The sequence below is a fragment of the Lucilia cuprina genome, chromosome 6 (assembly GCF_022045245.1).
Source record: "Lucilia cuprina isolate Lc7/37 chromosome 6, ASM2204524v1, whole genome shotgun sequence".
Lineage (NCBI taxonomy): Eukaryota > Metazoa > Arthropoda > Insecta > Diptera > Calliphoridae > Lucilia > Lucilia cuprina.
In genome coordinates, this window is record NC_060954.1 from 48345087 (window position 1) to 48358328 (window position 13242).

General features: G+C 31.8%; 1 protein-coding gene across 5 annotated transcripts in view; it reads left to right on the forward strand.

The window, feature by feature from the left end:
• Positions 1-13242, forward strand: part of LOC111676033 (protocadherin-like wing polarity protein stan) — a 113130-nt gene that overhangs the window by 79334 nt on the left and 20554 nt on the right. For all 5 annotated transcript variants that reach the window (XM_046955414.1, XM_046955413.1, XM_046955415.1 and 2 more), the window contains one exon: positions 763-841. The gene's annotated coding sequence lies outside the window, so the exon portion shown is untranslated. The remainder of the gene's footprint in view (positions 1-762; positions 842-13242) is intronic.

A 13242-nucleotide genomic window follows, 5' to 3' on the forward strand; every position in this document is an offset into this window, starting at 1 on the left:
TCTAGTTCAGTTCTAGTTCAGTTCTAGTTCAGTTTTAGTTCAGTTCTAGTTCAGTTCAAGTTCAGTTCTAGTTCAGTTCTAGTTCAGTTCTAGTTCAGTTCTAGTTCAATTCTAATTCAGTTCTAGTTCAGTTGGGACTATAAAACAGCCAATAGTCGAGATTACAGAACTGTCAAGATCATAGAACAGAGAGACTATAGCCGATTCTATATATCTTTGTAAAGTATCTACTACTTTTATAGAAAATATTTTTTTATACAAAATTTTGGTAAAATTTTATTTTTATAGCCAATTTGCAATTTTTTTTTTGCGTTTTTCCATAAATTTCTTTTGCTCTAGTTTCCTCTTTTTTCTTTTTTACTAATTTTATTCTTATTTTTTATATGGTATTTCTTTGATTTGCAAAGTGTTTCAATAAATGTTATTTAAACTGACACTTAAACGAAAACTTTTTATATATTTTTTTAACTTAAAAAAATACAAAGTTTTAAATTGAGGTTAAAATATTTTATATATTGATTTTGGTTTAGCTTAACCCATTGTAGTGTGGTAGTTATAAAAATAAGCAAGAAATCAATAAAATTTAAGAAATTGTATGTGTTAGTTTGAAAATAGTTTAAGAGAATTTAAAAGTTTATAATGATTTAATGTTTAACTCCTTTGCCATGGTCTAAATACTAGTCTTGAGATTTACATTTAAGTTTATAGATATATTTTGAAACTAAAAATAATTCATTTTATAACATTTATTTTCTTTTTTAGTTTCTGGACCACAATGATGTTTTGCAACGACAGCAATAAAATGAATTTTATTAGCATCAACAAAACTTTAAGACAAGAGGTAAGATATTGAAGAATTTAAAAATGGTTTTTTGTAAAAATGTTAAAAAAAAAACAATATTATTTTTGATGTACAGTTAACAGAGATATCTCTTTAAATATTTATTAATCTATAATATGTAGCAATCTACAACATTAATATTAAGAATCAAAAGCTATTTTAACTCTTTTTAAAGGAAATTTATAAAAAATACACATACATACACACATATGTATAAAAGTATTTATGTTTAAAGACAATTTTAGTTTGAATAATACTAAAATAATTACTACAATCCCTCTTAGAAGTACAACAACTCAACCAGCAGTAAATGTGCGTTTCTATTGTTGTCATAACTACTCTAATAATAGATAATGACTGATGGATGGTTGGTTGGTAGCTATAGTTGATACTGTCTTTAAGTTGGTATCCAAAAACTTTTTTTTCTGTTTCTAGTATTTTACGGATTGTTTTCATACATGAAGAGTTTAGAAAGCTACTTTAATCCTTTTGTCATATGTAATACATACTTACATACTTACATACATACTTCATAAATAGTATTTTTCCTGTCTTCCTTTTACAAATCCTGTAATATTATGTTTTACTTCAGTTTCCTTTTATTCATTACTTACGAAAATAACTATTTTCAATTTGATCATAATTATCGTCTTTGATAACTGTTCTGCTTTCTCTTATTGCGAAGAATGTGAAATTTTACTGCTGCTGGAATTTGTTTCGAAATTGATTAAAAATGTAGTTTTGTTGGAAAATATATAGTTTTTCTTTTACAGATTTTACTACATATAAAGACTAGATAATCGACAATAGAATCAACTAGAACAGAACTAGTACCGAACTAATAGCACTAGAACAGAACTAGAGCAGAAATAGAACAGAACTAGTACAGAACTAGAACAGAACTAGAACTGTACTAGAACAGAACAAGAACAGAACTAGAACAGAACTAGAACAGAACAGAACTAGAACAGAACTAGAACAGAACTAGAACAGAACTAGAACAGAACTAGAACAGAACTAGACCAGAACTAGAACAGAACTAGAACAGAACTAGAACAGAACTAGAACAGAACTAGAACAGAACTAGAACAGAACTAGAACAGAACTAGAACAGAACTAGAACAGAACTAGAACAGAACTAGAACAGAACTAGAACAGAACTAGAACAGAACTAGAACAGAACTAGAACAGAACTAGAACAAAACTAGAACAGAACTAGAACAGAACTAGAACAGAACTAGAACAGAACTAGAACTGAACTAGAACTGAACTAGAACTGAACTAGAACAGAACTAGAACAGAACTAGAACAGAACTAGAACTGAACTAGAACTGAACTAGAACTGAACTAGAACAGAACTAGAACAGAACTAGAACAGAACTAGAACAGAACTAGAACAGAACTAGATCAGAACTAGAACAGAACTAGAACAGAACTAGAACAGAACTAGAACTAGAATAGAACTAGAATAGAACTAGAACAGAACTAGAACAGAACTAAAACAGAACTAAAACAGAACTAGAACAGAACTAGAACAGAACTAGAACAGAACTAGAACAGAACTAGAAGAGAACTAGAACAGAACTAGAACAGAACTAGAACAGAACTAGAACAGAACTAGAACAGAACTAGAACAGAACTAGAACAGAACTAGAACAGACTAGACAGAACTAGAACAGAACTAGAACAGAACTAGAACAGAACTAGAACAGAACTAGAACAGAACTAGAACAGAACTAGAACAGAACTAGAACAGAACTAGAACAGAACTAGAACAGAACTAGAACAGAACTAGAACAGAACTAGAACAGAACTAGAACAGAACTAGAACAGAACTAGAACAGAACTAGAACAGAACTAGAACAGAACTAGAACAGAACTAGAACAGAACTAGAACAGAACTAGAACAGAACTAGAACAGAACTAGAACAGAACTAGAACAGAACTAGAACAGAACTAGAACAGAACTAGAACAGAACTAGAACAGAACTAGAACAGAACTAGAACAGAACTAGAACACAACTAGAACAGAACTAGAACAGAACAGAACCAGAACACAACTAAAACACAACTAGAAAACAACTATAACACAACTAGAACAGAACTAGAACAGAACTAGAACAGAACTAGAACAGAACTAGAACAGAACTAGAACACAACTAGAACAGAACTAGAACAGAACAGAACCAGAACAAACTAAAACACACTAGAACAACTATAACACAACTAGAACAGAACTAGAACAGAACTAGAACAGAACTAGAACAGAACTAGAACAGAATTAGAACAGAACTAGAACAGAACTAGAACAGAACTAGAACAGAACTAGAACAGAACTAGAACAGAACTAGAACAGAACTAGATCAGAACTAGAACAGAACTAGAACAGAACTAGAACAGAACTAGAACTAGAATAGAACTAGAATAGAACTAGAACAGAACTAGAACAGAACTAAAACAGAACTAAAACAGAACTAGAACAGAACTAGAACAGAACTAGAACAGAACTAGAACAGAACTAGAAGAGAACTAGAACAGAACTAGAACAGAACTAGAACAGAACTAGAAACAGAACTAGAACAGAACTAGAACAGAACTAGAACAGAACTAGAACAGAACTAGAACAGAACTAGAACAGAACTAGAACAGAACTAGAACAGAACTAGAACAGAACTAGAACAGAACTAGAACAGAACTAGAACAGAACTAGAACAGAACTAGAACAGAACTAGAACAGAACTAGAACAGAACTAGAACAGAACTAGAACAGAACTAGAACAGAACTAGAACAGAACTAGAACAGAACTAGAACAGAACTAGAACAGAACTAGAACAGAACTAGAACAGAACTAGAACAGAACTAGAACAGAACTAGAACAGAACTAGAACAGAACTAGAACAGAACTAGAACAGAACTAGAACAGAACTAGAACAGAACTAGAACAGAACTAGAACAGAACTAGAACAGAACTAGAACAGAACTAGAACAGAACTAGAACAGAACTAGAACTAGAACAGAACTAGAACAGAACTAGAACAGAACTAGAACACAACTAGAACAGAACTAGAACAGAACAGAACCAGAACACAACTAAAACACAACTAGAAAACAACTATAACACAACTAGAACAGAACTAGAACAGAACTAGAACAGAACTAGAACAGAACTAGAACAGAATTAGAACAGAACTAGAACAGAACTAGAACAGAACTAGAACAGAACTAGAACAGAACTAGAACAGAACTAGAACAGAACTAGAACAGAACTAGAACAGAACTAGAACAGAACTAGAACAGAACTAGAACAGAACTAGAACAGAACTAGAACAGAACTAGAACAGAACTAGAACAGAACTAGAACAGAACTAGAACTAGAATAGAACTAGAACATAACTAGAACAGAACTAGAACAGAACTAGAACAGAACTAGAACAGAACTAGAACAGAACTAGAACAGAACTAGAACAGAACTAGAACAGAACTAGAACAGAACTAGAACAGAACTAGAACAGAACTAGAACAGAACTAGAACAGAACTAGAACAGAACTAGAACAGAACTAGAACAGAACTAGAACAGAACTAGAACAGAACTAGAACAGAACTAGAACAGAACTAGAACAGAACTAGAACAGAACTAGAAACAGAACTAGAACAGAACTAGAACAGAACTAGAACAGAACTAGAACAGAACTAGAACAGAACTAGAACAGAACTAGAACAGAACTAGAACAGAACTAGAACAGAACTAGAACAGAACTAGAACAGAACTAGAACAGAACTAGAACAGAACTAGAACAGAACTAGAACAGAACTAGAACAGAACTAGAACAGAACTAGAACAGAACTAGAACAGAACTAGAACAGAACTAGAACAGAACTAGAACAGAACTAGAACAGAACTAGAACAGAACTAGAACAGAACTAGAACAGAACTAGAACATAACTAGAACAGAACTAGAACAGAACTAGAACAGAACTAGAACAGAACAGAACCAGAACAGAACAGAACTAGAACACAACTAGAACACAACTAAAACACAACTAAAACACAACTAGAAAACAACTAGAACACAACTAGAACAGAACTAGAACAGAACTAAAACAGAACTAAAACAGAACTAGAACAGAACTAGAACAGAACTAGTACAGAACTAGAACATAACTAGAACAGAACTAGAACAACAACTACTTATTAAAAAACCGAAAAAATTGGTATAAATATTCCTCTTTGCTTTCTTTTTTTTGCAATAAGCCCCCCATGATCCTGCTTGCAAGAATTAAATCACATATGCAATACTATTACTCCTTATAGAGGAATTATACTTTTCTTTTGTTATCTTCCAATGGTAGTTTTTGTAAGATGAGTTTTTTTTTTTTTTTTGTTCCACACTTCCGCCACAACTATATGCAGGAATCGGTGTGAGTGCTGCATACAACTTTCATTATTATTGTCATCAGCAGCTGCATCATCATTTGTATTCTGTTCTTCCTTTTTCCTTTATCTTTTGGTTTTATTTTTTCTTACTTTAAGCTTAAAGCTATATTTTTTACAATTTTTTTTCTTTGACTTTATGAAATAAATTTCTTAGTTTATTTTTCATTTCTATTATATGTTTTTATCTAACATTGATTATTTCAGCAATATCAGCAGATAAACTAAAGAAGTTACATTTATTTAAGGAACATTTCATTATGTTGCTTAAGAGTTATTGTTGCAACAATGTTCAATTTCTTTAGATTGGGGTTGGGAGTTGATGGATTTGAATTTTGTTTTTATTAAGACAATAATGAAAATGAAATGAATTTCTTTTGAGCTACACATATTGAGGATGGCGTAGGATTTCATAAATTTAATGAAACTATTTCATTTGATTAATGAACTGTAAAATGACGACATTTTTAAGAAAAATAATTATATACATATTTTAATTTCTAACATTTGCTCAGGAGGACAAATGATTTTTGGCCTCTTATATCTTAACAAAAAAATTTTTATGTAAAATTACCGTAGCATGCAAAACTGTTCGTTTAAAACTTAACAAAAACATATAAATTTCCTTTTACCGATATCAAGTTTCTTTTCAATTGATTTTTAATTACAAAAAATAAAGTAGAATAAAATCCTCAATTACATTGTGGTCTTTAGCGTTCATTACGACAAAGAAAATAAACTCTATGAACTAAATAATTGGAAAAAAGATTTGTTCATTTCTTAAGGCTTACAAAACCAAAAACTCGACTATAGACTGTTCCATAGTCTCGACTATAGACTGTTCTATAGTCTCGACTATAGACTGTTCTATAGTCTCGACTATAGACTGTTCTATAGTCTCGACTATAGACTGTTCTATAGTCTCGACTATAGACTGTTCTATAGTCTTGACTATAGACTGTTCTATAGTCTTGACTATAGACTGTTCTATAGTCTTGACTATAGACTGTTCTATAGTCTCGACGATAGACTGTTCTATAGTCTCGACTATAGACTGTTCTATAGTCTCGACTATAGACAGTTCTATAGTCTCGACTATAGACTGTTCTATAGTCTCGACTATAGACTGTTCTATAGTCTCGACTATAGACTGTTCTATAGTCTCGACTATAGACTGTTCTATAGTCTCGACTATAGACTGTTCTATATTCTCGACTATAGACTGTTCTATAGTCTCGACTATAGACTGTTCTATAGTCTCGACTATAGACTGTTCTATAGTCTCGACTATAGACTGTTCTATAGTCTCGACTATAGACTGTTCTATAGTCTCTACTACAGACTGTTCTATAGTCTCGACTATAGACTGTTCTATAGTCTCGACTATAGACTGTTCTATAGTCTCGACTATAGACTTTTCTATAGTCTCGACTATAGACTGTTCTATAGTCTTGACTATAGACTGTTCTATAGTCTTGACTATAGACTGTTCTGTAGTCTTGACTATAGACTGTTCTATAGTCTCGACGATAGACTGTTCTATAGTCTCGACTATAGACTGTTCTATTGTCTCGACTATAGACTGTTCTATAGTCTCGACTGTAGACTGTTCTATAGTCTCGACTATAGACTGTTCTATAGTCTCGACTATAGACTGTTCTATAGTCTCGACTATAGACTGTTCTATAGTCTCGACTATAGACTGTTCTATAGTCTCGACTATAGACTGTTCTATAGTCTCGACTATAAACTGTTCTATAGTCTCGACTATAGACTGTTCTATAGTCTCGACTATAGACTGTTCTATAGTCTCGACTATAGACTGTTTTATATTCTCGACTATAGACTGTTCTATAGTCTCGACTATAGACTGTTCTATAGTCTCGACTATAGACTGTTCTATAGTCTTGACTATAGACTGTTCTATAGTCTCGACTATAGACTGTTCTATAGTCTCGACTATAGACTGTTCTATAGTCTCGACTATAGACTGTTCTATAGTCTCTACTACAGACTGTTCTAAAGTCTCTACTACAGACTGTTCTATAGTCTCGACTTTAGACTGTTCTATAGTCTCGAGTATAGACTTTTCTATAGTCTCGACTATAGACTTTTCTATAGTCTCGACTATAGACTGTTCTATAGTCTCGACTATAGACTGTTCTATAGTCTCGACTATAGACTGTTCTATAGTCTCGACTATGGACTGTTCTATAGTCTCGACTATAGACTGTTCTATAGTCTCGACTACAGACTGTTCTATGGTCTCGACTATAGACTGTTCTATAGTCTCGACTATAGAGTGTTCTATAGTCTCGACTATAGACTGTTCTATAGTCTCGACTATAGACTGTTCTTTAGTCTCGACTATAGACTGTTTTATAGTCTCGACTATAGACTGTTCTATAGTCTCGACTATAGACTGTTCTATAGTCTCGTCTATAGACTGTTCTATAGTCTCGACTATAGACTGTTCTATAGTCTCGACTATAGACTGTTCTATAGTCTCGACTATAGACTGTTCTATAGTCTCGACTATAGACTGTTCTATAGTCTCGACTATAGACTGTTCTATAGTCTCGACTATAGACTGTTCTATAGTCTTGACTATAGACTGTTCTATAGTCTCGACTATAGACTGTTCTATAGTTTCGACTATAGACTGTTCTATAGTCTCGATTATAGACTGTTGTATAGTCTCGACTATAGACTGTTCTATAGTCTCGACTATAGACTGTTCTATAGTCTCTACTATAGTCTGTTCTATAGTCTCGTCTATAGACTGTTCTATAGTCTCGTCTATAGACTGTTCTATAGTCTCGACTATAGACTGTTCTATAGTCTCGACTATAGACTGTTCTATAGTCTCGACTATAGACTGTTCTATAGTCTCGACTATAGACTGTTCTATAGTCTCGACTATAGACTGTTCTATAGTCTTGACTATAGACTGTTCTATAGTCTCGACTATAGACTGTTCTATAGTCTCGACTATAGACTGTTCTATAGTATCGACTATAGACTGTTCTATAGTCTCGACTATAGACTGTTCTATAGTCTCGACTATAGACTGTTCTATAGTCTCGACTATAGACTGTTCTATAGTCTCGCCCATAGACTGTTCTATAGTCTCGACTTTATATACCCGACTATGCGATATAGATGAATCAACTAATATTTAGACTTAACTATAGATTGATTTATAATTGTTCTTTAGCTGGCTTTCTTTAGCTGGTTATTTATAAATAGTAAACTTATAAAAGTTTTTTTGAATAAATTTTTAAATCCAGTTATTATTATAATTTTTGAACATAAACTTTGATATTGATTGCAAAATTTTCTATTAAATTCCTATTTATTATATTTTCAGCAAACGAAACTTTTGATATTATATAAAAATAGTTTAAAACATAATATTTACTATAATAGATTGTTGAAAAATCAGATTAAAATGTTAAGAAAAAACTTTTAACTGCATTTGGCGTCTGTCAAATTTTTAGCTGTTTGCATTGTCATAGAATTTTCTAATTCAATTTTCTAGTGTTTTTGAAAACCAAGAACACCACCGTTCATACAATAGAAAAGACCACACAATTTAATAGAAAATGGCAACTTTTTGCTAACACTTGTTTGTAGGTTTTTGTTACTTTTTTTTGAAGGGGTATAATTGAAAATTTGATTTCCGGCTTGGCAAAAGAACACGCACACAACCAAAATAACAAACTTAAGGTTAAAAGTTTGCTATTGCAGTTGTAAAAATAATACCATTTGTAGATGCTCTAGTTGCATTTTCTATTATAAAAAAGGAAAATATTCTTATTGTTTTAAGAATACAAAAAAACACTAATATAAATAACATTACAACGCAAGTCTCCGAAAATGTATTTCCCTAAGAAGAATAACAACTTTATCAAGTTTCAAGGATTTGTTTTAAATATAAACAAAAGTTTATTTTTCTTAAGTTAAACAAAAGAGAAAAAAATTATTTTTCTTTTTTTTGTTCTTCCTGCCACAATCATGTCATACTGTCAACAACCAAATTAATTTTTCCTCTTGTTTTTAAATCTACGACAACAACAATAAATGATATGAAAATGTAGTCGGAAATGGTTGACAAAATACCACTCTATAACTTTTTTTAAAAAGAGGAAATATAGACTATATAACGGCATAATACTGTCTGTAGAAAAGTCTATAGTCGGAACTATAGAACAGTCTTTGGTCGAGACTATAGAACAGTCTTTAGTCGAGACTATATAACAGTCTTTGGTCGAGACTATAAAACAGCCTATAGTCGGGACTATAGAACAGTCTTTGGTCGAGACTATAGAACAGTCTATAGTCGAGACTATAGAACAGTCTGTAGTCAAGACTATAGAACAGTCTATAGTCGAAACTATAAAACAGTCTTTGGTCGAGACTATAAATCAGTATATAGTCGAGACTATAGAACAGTTTATAGTCAAGACTATAGAACAGTCCATAGTTTAGACTATAGAACAGTCTATAGTCGAGACTATAGAACAGTCTATAGTCAAGACTATAGAATAGTCTATAGTCTCGACTATAGAACAGTCTATAGTCGAGACTATAGAACAGTCTATAGTCGAGACTATAGAACAGTCTATAGTCGAGACTATAGAACAGTCTATAGTCGAGACTATAGAACAGTCTATAGTCGAGACTATAGAATAGTCTATAGTCGAGACTATAGAATAGTCTATAGTCGAGACTATAGGAAAGTCTATAGTCGAGACTATAGAACAGTCTATAGTCGAGACTATAGAACAGTCTGTAGTAGAGACTATAGAACAGTCTATAGTCGAGACTATAGAATAGTCTATAGTCGAGACTATAGAATAGTCTATAGTCGAGACTATAGAATAGTCTATAGTCGAGACTATAGAATAGTCTATAGTCGAGACTATAGAATAGTCTATAGTCGAGACTATAGAATAGTCTATAGTCGAGACTATAGAATAGTCTATAGTCGAGACTATAGAATAGTCTATAGTCGAGACTATAGAACAGTTTATAGTCGAGACTATAGAACAGTCTATAGTCGAGACTATAGAACAGTCTATAGTCAAGACTATAGAATAGTCTACAGTCAAGACTATAGAACAGTCTATAGTCGAGACTATAGAACATTCTATAGTCAAGACTATAGAATAATCTATAGTCGAGACTATATAACTGTCTATAGTCGAGACTATAGAACGGTCTATAGTCGAGACTATAGAACAGTCTATAGTCGAGACTATAGAACAGTCTATAGTCGAGACTATAGAAGAGTCTATAGTCGAGACTATAGAAGAGTCTATAGTCGAGACTATAGAAGAGTCTATAGTCGAGACTATAGAACAGTCTATAGTCGAGACTATAGAACAGTTTATAGTCGAAACTATAGAACAGTCTATAGTCGAGACTATAGAACAATCTATAGTCGAGACTATAGAACAGTCTACAGTCAAGACTATAGAACAGTCTATAGCCTCGACTATAGAACAGTCTATAGTCGAGACTATAGAACAGTCTGTAGTCGAGACTATAGAACAATCTATAGTCGAGACTATAGAACAGTCTACAGTCAAGACTATAGAACAGTCTATAGCCTCGACTATAGAATAGTTTATAGTCGAGACTATAGAATAGTCTATAGTCTCGACTATAGAATAGTCTATAGCCTCGACTATAGAATAGTCTATAGTCTCGACTATAGAATAGTCTATAGTCTCGACTATAGAATAGTATATAGTCTCAACTATAGAATAGTCTATAGTATCGACTATAAAACAGTCTATAGTCTCGACTATAGAACAGTATATAGTCTCGACTTTAGAACAGTCTATAGTCTCGACTATAGAACAGTCTATAGTCTCGACTATAGAACAGTCTATAGTCTCGACTATAGAACAGTTTATAGTCTCGACTATAGAACAGTCTATAGTCTCGACTATAGAACAGTCTATAGTCTCGACTTTAGAACAGTCTATAGTCTCGACTATAGAACAGTTTGTAGTCTCGACTAGAGAACAGTTTATAGTCTCGACTAAAGAACAATGTAGCGTAAAGCAAAATATTTTCGTGTAACAGACATCAACAAATTATAATATTTGCCCAATTATTGGGCGTAGAATAGACTAGAACCTTTTTTGCCACTAACGAACAAAGCGCTCGATGGTCTTAAAAACACATTTTACAGAAATAGTAATATTTTAAATGACATTTAATTTTAAAATTCATCTGTTAAATGGGGATAAAATTGACACTAAACTAATTAGCTTTTCAACTCGATTAGTATTACAAATACTTTCAAGAAATATTAAATTTTAATTACTGTTGTTGTTCTGGCAACAACTAGTTATTAATGAAAATATGATTTACATCATAGACCTACAAATATCTATGATTAATATGCACATTTGTCTATAGATTTCAATTAGTCACACACATAAACGTAAATTCATCCTATAGTCCGAAATAACAATTGCTAACATCATAATTAATAATTAACGAACAGTTTACATCGACAACAAACGGTATAAATATTTTATAGTGAAAATAACAGCAACAATATCACGAAAATACAATTGCATTATTTATAAGCTTTATATTAAAGTAATGTTACACAAGCGGGGAGGAAATGCTTTTATGTATGTGTACATATAGTGTATATATGTGAGTTCATACTTTAAGAATCCGTGTATTAAGTTTAGTTCAATTCAGAATGTGTATGTCACCTATTTTTGTCTAGTGATACAAACATTAACAATATTAGTATTATACCTATATAAAAATTTATTTATATATAAGTATATGTTCAATTCACAATAGATGTGGTATCGTTCTAGCGTTGTATGCCATAAAAGAAAAAACACATTAGGACATGTTAATATACAACCGTACAACATTGATTGTGAATTCGACAATAATTTATTTAAATATTTTCATATTATATTGAATTTTATAACTTTATAAGTTTATTTTATTTTCAGTTATTATTTGAAAACTTAAAAATTACATCAATTTAAAATGTATGCAACATTTTCAATTTTGACTTTATTTCCATAAACACCTGTTCTATTTATAAATGCATTTCAATTTTTTTGTTTTCACTTTTCTTTGTTTGTTGCAAAAAAAGTTAGAATTTTAATAAATTTTCACACATTTTTTCCGCTTCATATTTCATGTTTAGTTTCAAAAAAATAATAATCTGTGCAGTTCTTTTTTGTTACTAGTTTGTTTTAAAAATTGTGTTAAAATTTTTCTGCTTCATGTAGCATGTAACTGAAATGTAGTACATACATACGTACATACGTTGCACAGGCCAAACATGTAATTCGTACATATGTTTACCTTTACTGATGTTTTAGATCATAGTGTTTGAATAGAACGAAAGGAGAAAAAAACATTGTTCATATGTATGACCATCAACAATTGCATGTTAGGAGTGTCCACTAAATAAAATAAGAAAGAGTTTAGACTAAAATTCGGACAAAAGTTCGTACAATAAATTAAACTACAGTCCACACAAATGACTGTAGTTTCCAATTTTCAGTTCTATCTGTAGTTCAGACTATAAGTTACAGAACACAATTCCGACAATAGTTTAAACTATAGATAAAAGACTAGAGTCCACACTTTAGTCAAACTATATTTTGGGCTGTAGTCCAGATGACAGGTCAGACTATATCCTAGGCTATAAGTTATACTATAGTCCATAACATATTTCCGACTATAGTCCAGAAAATACTTTAGACTATAGTACTGACTATAGTCGAGATTGTAGTCGTAACTATAGAACAGTGTATAGTCGTAACTATAGAACAGTCTATAGTCGTAACTATAAAACAGTGTATAGTCGTAACTATAGAACAGTCTATAGTCGTAACTATAGAACAGTCTATAGTCGTAACTATAGAACAGTCTATAGTCGTAACTATAGAACAGTCTATAGTCGTAAC